The sequence below is a fragment of the Eutrema salsugineum genome, unplaced genomic scaffold, assembly GCF_000478725.1.
Source record: "Eutrema salsugineum unplaced genomic scaffold, Eutsalg1_0 scaffold_11, whole genome shotgun sequence".
In the NCBI taxonomy this organism is placed as follows: Eukaryota; Viridiplantae; Streptophyta; class Magnoliopsida; order Brassicales; family Brassicaceae; genus Eutrema; species Eutrema salsugineum.
In genome coordinates this window covers 5676487-5683432 of record NW_006256901.1, presented here as the reverse complement: position 1 = coordinate 5683432, position 6946 = coordinate 5676487, and the positions used below count along the sequence as shown (strand labels likewise).

Below are 6946 nucleotides of genomic sequence, written 5' to 3'. Positions count from 1 at the left end.
CTGACCAAAACTCTGATTCTGACCAAATTGATTCTTGGGTTGGAATGACCCTTGAAAGTTGTGCTTGGGAACAAAGTTCTTTGGAGCTTGAGAATTGGGATAGACCTGGTCTTGTGGGTTAGCTACATTGGTGTTCCTGTAAGAGAGGTTTGGATTGGCATTACCATACTGATATCTTTGGAACCTCTGATTCCCAATGTAGTTGAGCTCCTCTTGGGTAAGACCTTCTTCACTTATGTTCTCAAAAATTTGAGAAGGTTCCTCATACTCTCCAACAAAATGCATTGGCTTCTGAGTGGTGAATTTCAGCTTGTCCAATTCACTCCTCAACTCCTTAACTTCTCTGGTGAGCCTCTGTTCTGAGCTTGAACCTTCAGACCTATTTGATCTGTCATAGTCTTCACCATAAGTATCATTGCTCAATGCTAAGTTCTCCACTAGCTCTAAAGCAGCATGAATCTCTTTACCCAGAAAGTTCCCATTGGAAGCAGTATCCAGCTGGTTTCTAATCTTGGGAAGAGCTCCCCTATACAGTGTGCTGAGAAGAGAAGCCTCACTAAACCCATGGTGTGGGCATTGGTTTGTGTAGCTCCTGAATCTCTCATATGCTTCACCAAAACTTTCATTGCTGTGCTGAGTGAAGCTAGAGATTTGGTTTCTCAGTTTTGCAGTTCTTGAGGTGGAGAAGAACTTAGATAAGAAGGCTTGCTTGCATTGCTCCCAGGTTTGAATGGAGCCTCTTGGAAGATTCTTCTCCCATTGATGAGCTTTGTCACCAAGACTGAATGGGAATAGTCTTAGCTTAAAGCTGTCTTCTGAAACTCCATTAATCTTGGTCAGATCACACACCTTATCAAACTGGTCCAAGTGTTCCAAGGGATCTTCCATTGCTAACCCATGGAACTTTGAGTTCTGGACCATATTCAGCAATGATGCTTTCACTTCAAAGTTGTTGTTCTGCACAGGTGGTGCCTGAATACCAGCCCCATACTGATGAGCATTGGCCCTGTCATTCTCGCCAACATATATTTGGGGTTGCTCATATCTTCTTTGTTGTGGTTGGAAAGGGTGGGGTTGGTGGTGCACCTGGTGTCTTTGTTGAACATTGGCCTGATGCCTCTGTTGATGAGCCTGAGCTTGTCCCTGGTGGACATAGGCTTGTTGGTGGTGCACCTGTTCCTGCTGAACATTGCCCTGGTGAAACCCCTGACCAACTCCAATACCAGCTCCCTGACCTTGAGCTTGTTGCTCCTGAACTGGTTGTTCCATATCTACCACGTGATCTGCTTGGTCTGCCATCTCAGTCTGATCAAGTTGTCTACCACGTCTGTCTCTTCTCCTCCTTGGTACCAGAAGGTTGATGTTATCGGTTAGAGGAAAATATGTACATTAAATGATGCAATTTATGAATATATCATCTTACTGCAAGAATTCGATATCGAAATTCAAGATCGGAAAGGAGCAGATAATGGAGTTGCAGACCATCTTTCACGAATTCGAGTTGAAGAAAGATTGCCTTTAAATGACAGTTTGATAGATAAGACTTTTTATGGTCTCAGGGCTATCAATCCCCTTGTCAATGTAGCACAAAGAGGTTTATCAATCCAGATGTGGTGTTAGACACTAAGCTATATGATCAAGTTCTTAATTCAAGCAAACAAGAGTGGGTTTTGATTAATCTAGAGACAACTACAAACTTAAACAGGATTAAGGATTAATGAAATGCTTAAACAAGAACTAAACAATGACAAATGATGAGAATGTATGAATGATGATAAGAAAGGTCTTAGACATGATAGTGGATTAGGGTGCCTTCAGTGATAAACTAATGAGCTAATGAATCATATGATCAAGCAAGCCATTTAACATAAACATCTCTAACTAAGTTAATCCTCTCATGAAGGCATTAACTCCTATGCTAAATCAGTTCCAAACCCAATCATCATCAGTGAAACATGAGTTAACAAGCATTAAGAATCAGTTTAATCTGTCATTTAAGCATATAAACAATCATTCCCATGATGAATAACACTTAAACCTCTAACAACTTTGGTTCAGGCATTTCATCAAACACTTTTGGTGCATGAAATGCCCAGAATCTAGACCACATATGATTTGTATGGATCTAGCATAGAGAACAAGTTGTAGAGAATGGAATATGCATGATCTAACCCCTAAGCTCGCTAATCTAAGCACTCCTAATCTAACACTTTAGCACCCTAACCTACACATCTAGAACCTCATTAAGGTGACTACTCACTAATCATACTAATCTCTCTTAAACTTTTGCAAGTTGAGTAGATTAGCATGATTAATGATGAGAAATGGAGATGGAGATGATAGATTCAAAAGAAAACAGCTTTAAACACCCAGATCTCCTTAAACTCTCTTGATTAAACACTCAAATAAAGATATTTCTCTTCTTAATGGAGTCTTTTCACCAAAAAGGCAAGAGACAAAGGGAATAAAACTTTGTTCTCCCCCAAAAAAAAACCCTAAAAAGTATTTATACCTTCTTAAAAACGAACCGGGTCAGCCCGGAACAAACCGGGTCCTGACCCGGCTTTAATGGATAAAGTGGGAAAAGCTGCGGGTCGGTTCAGTATGTCCCAGGCCGCACACCTAAGTCGCAGTAGATGAAGACTTGTCTTGTGAGGCTTGAATCGCCTTGTCGGAGCCGCACAACCATCTTGGAGTAAATTCCGAGTGTTTCTGCGGCATGGTCTCCTTCCTCTCCAACTCGCAGGGCTGAGCCGGTTTCTGGGGGATGTAGAAACTGTGCGGGTTGGTCTCTATTGCACTTAGGTCGCAGGCTCAAGTCGGAGTGAATTCCGAGTGATCGTGCGGCATAGATCCAGGCGCGGATGACTCGCATGCCTAAGTCGCACGATTGTGGACTTAGCATTTCTCTTGCTCGGGAGCTCCAGACCTCTTCCAGTGATAGTTTACCCGCACATTTCAACTCGCAGCATCAGCATTCAGGCGTTCATCTTCAGGCCTGCGGGTTAACCAAGTCGCAAGACCATCTCGCAGCATCCAGAGCAGCTTAGATCACTTCGCATTCCGGAGAGTGTAACTCCTGTGATACTTGTCCGAATTGAATGATTTCGGTTGCAGAAGACAGAGGACTCATTTATCTCCAACTTTTGTGAAGGAAGTTTCAGTGCTTGGGAGGTGGAAGGCTTCCTGGAGGGCACATCTTTGCAGTGCATGTATACGACCAGAGAGAGGCGTCTAGACATGTGTCCATTCCGGAGGCCGTATCTTCCTGCTCATAGATCCGAATTGAATGCTCTTGGACGTTCTGGAAAGAAGACTCAAATGTCTCTGATTCTCATGAAGGACCCGGAAGCTGAATCGGCCTGGAAGTGCACCGTCCTTCGCATCCTTCAGAACTGATCTGCTCGGTCCGGAATACCTGCGAGACAGGGGTTTCTTCCGACGAGCTTATCTCTCTGCTCACGCGTCCGAATTCTACGATTCCAATTGCTATGAGACCGTGCTTCAATGCTCTCCAACTTCTATGAAGGACCCGCCATCTGAATCGGACCGGAAGGCTCCCCGGACAGGTGATTTCTGAGACTCGTTCGCACCCGGAGATTTTGGCCGATATACTTAATTCGCGGTACGCTAAAATGGCCGGTAAAGCTTCCCGCGGTACATGAAAATGGCCGGTAAAACCTTCCTGGCCAGCGAGAATGGCCGATAACCTCCATAGACTCAAGTTTTCCACTTTTTCAAGCTCTGCTCACCATTCCACCTCCTGGATTCATCTTTTCAGCTCCATAATCACCTGATAGACACTCAAAACATGCAAAGACTCATTGGGACCTAATGCATCTCCTAAGTTCTAAAACAAACCCTAAGGACCTAAAATACATGAAATAAAACATGATTTGGAATGATTTATGCAACCTAAATGATGCAAATTATGAACATATCAAATGGCTAAAGGAAAAGGGTTTCTGTAAAGTATGAAGGGTTGCTACTAAAAACGACCTAAATGACATGTATTTATATTCTCCAATACTCCATGATCTCTAGGGTTCCGGAATTGAGGCTGGGAATGACTTTGGGCTTCAGATAAGTGGGCTTTAACTCGGAGATTGATTGCCACGGTCGGGAGTGTTGTGACCGCGGCAAATGGCTTGTTGGCCACGGTCGGGAAGCTTCTGACCGCGGCAAATAGCTTGTTGGCCGCGGTCGCGTGAGTTGCTGACCGACTTCGAGTGGCTCCAGGGCTAATGAAATATCTTGAGATCCAACCGTTGGAATGTCTTCAAACCAAGTGCATTTGAAAGCTGGTTGATTCTTCTATAAGTTTTCCAATTTTGAGGGTGATCAGACGGTGAGAAGGTCTTCGTCTCTCCATGAGAGTTCTGACGGTCTGCATTTATCCAAAAGAGTCTGTTTGTTCCATTTTGTGCCTCTTTATCCCAAATTACCTGAAAAGTCTTTTAAAATCCGGAAACATAGAAATCCTTTGAAAACCTTTAGAAATGGAGTAAAAACACCTGTAAAAGATATTAAAATGATCCATAAAAATGGTTAAAATCCGGTGTTATCATGGGGCCAGCCAAAGCCTCAGTACCGAGTATCCAAAGAACTTTCTGCCCGGAAAACAGAGAACTCAACGAAGAAATGTTAAGAGATTGGCTAGATATGTTTGAAGAACAGAGAGATCGAGCCGTAGTCCGAATCCAGATCTACCAGCAAGCCGCTGCCCGATACTACAACACTGGCATAAGACGTCAAAGCTTTAACATCGGGGATTTCATGCTACGCAAAGTGTTCAAAAACACCAAAGAGCGAGGCGCTGGAAAGTTAGGTACTAACTGGGAGTGTCCCTACAAGATCGTCGAGACACTCCATGGAACGTTATGAACCTTAAACGTTACCACCTTTGAGTACCGACAATAATTGAACTACATAAAGGCTTGATCCCTTGACGGGATAAGTAGGCAGCTCAACACCGAGTCCAGCCAACATCCTTACATACTTTTACAAGTATGTGTAATGGTTTTTTGTGAATAAAAACTATATTACAAAACTTTGATTCTCGATCTCCTAAAACGATCGTCTAAACTGCAAATTCGCTAAACAATGGCTACACCAAACAGCCTCAATTTGTAGTACGACCTTTTTAAACGGTTTCATGACTTACAATTCGTAGTTAGCTGAGTAACGATGTCACCAAGAAAAGTCTCAACAAGCTTGCTATTTCTAGTAGGTTACATGCTATCAGTCTCCTAAAACGATTGAGCAGCACGCCTCACGCAATCATCCATAGTGCGTTACGATCAATAAATTGATCGTTTAGTTCTTAGTTCTCTGTGTAACTTAGCGCTTACAAATGAAGTTGCAAACCCAGTTCGCTACGCGCTACTCAGCTAACTGATCTCCGAAAAATGATCGTATGGCCAAAGTCTACAAACCTTCAAAGCAAAATTGACAAGTCCTATTGATCTTTATTATTCAAAAGTCTTAGCTGGCAAACTAAAGATTAGTAAAAAGACTTCAAGAGTCAGCAAAGGCCTGGATAAGATTAGTAAAATGCGTGCAAGTAAAATAGAAAGCATAGCCCTCCTGAGCTAAAAAAATTATAAGGATAAAAGCCCTACCGGGGACCAAAGTACTACAAGAAACAAAGAAGTGCTCCGATAAAGACAAAGCCTTTCTAGGCAACCAAGTTCAAAAAAAAGAGAGAAAAGGCAAAAAACGGGAGGGGGTAAAAGAAAAACAGGAGGACCACTCCTTAGGCTCAAGCTCGGGATTGGCTTCCTCATTACCCTTAGGATCTGTGACCGGGTCCTCCGCTAGCTCAGTTCCCTCTGCGGCATTACTGTCAAATTGATTTATCCCACGAGGAATTTGAGTTGTCGGGTCAATCTTCATCGGCCTCACCGACGTCTCCGTGATTTGGGGAAGATCAAGTTTAGCAAGGGGAAATCTGATACCTCGACAGCATTGTAATTCTGGGTAAGCACAGGGTAATCCGATGCTCTGAAATCGCCGTGCCACTTAAGATGTCCTTGAGAAGAGTGACGTTCGACTCGACCTCCTGAAGCTCAGCCTCGCATGCTGCCTCATGCTTCTTACTTTCCCACTTATCCTTGAGGGACCGAAAGATGGAGAGGTATTTTTCTGCAAACTCCTGCTTTGCAGTTCTAACCGCCCACTTGACCTTTGTGTCATGGTCTTCCTCGAGCTTCTGCATCTTCTCAGCCAAATCCTCAGCACAGCGAGCTGCGGAGTTTGCGGATGTCTTAGCCAAATGGAGTTGATTATCCAGGCACATTTCTCTTTCTCCTCAGAATCTTTCACCTTCGAAGTAAGATCAAAAACCTTTTTCTTCATCTCCTCGAGCTCGTTCGCGGAAGGCAAGTTCAGAGATTGACTCTCAATCACGGCAGAGTACTCATTACTAGTCTCGAGAGCCTAACAAAATGACGAAACAAATCCATCAGTATGAAGAATATGAATAAATGGAAAACTATGAATAAATGGAAAACTTACTTTCCCGTGAGCAATCATCATCTTGATTTACGCCAAGCGCTCCACTATGTCTTGTACAGGGGACAGCACGCAACCCGGCGGCTTGAAGTGCTGCAACAGGAAAGCGACTCCTTCGGGGTCATCGGAAATAAGGCATCCCTTAACATGGTTGAAGTTCCAACTATAGGGGGTGGCACCTCCCGATCCATTCGAAGAGCTCGACTTCCCATCGAGAGTTCGATCTTTGGCTCTTGGCTTTTTAGGCCGCGAGGTCCTTTCTGTCTCTCGCGAACTGATAAAGACAGTCTGACGCACTGTATCAGTTTGGAAGTTAGCAATCAGAGTCTCGAAAGCTCCAGAAGCTTGCTCCATCGCCTCATTCATAGCCTGCCTGATTTGGCCAGCCCGAACGGACTCAGTGCTCCCAGCTGGAGCCTTGTTCTTCCTGGCC

General features: G+C 43.9%; 1 non-coding gene across 1 annotated transcript; it reads left to right on the top strand.

The window, feature by feature from the left end:
- Positions 1-559: 559 nt before the first annotated feature.
- On the top strand, positions 560-666 carry LOC112090097. The gene has a single exon (XR_002901453.1). It is a non-coding gene; the product is annotated as a small nucleolar RNA R71 (small nucleolar RNA).
- Positions 667-6946: the final 6280 nt, after the last annotated feature.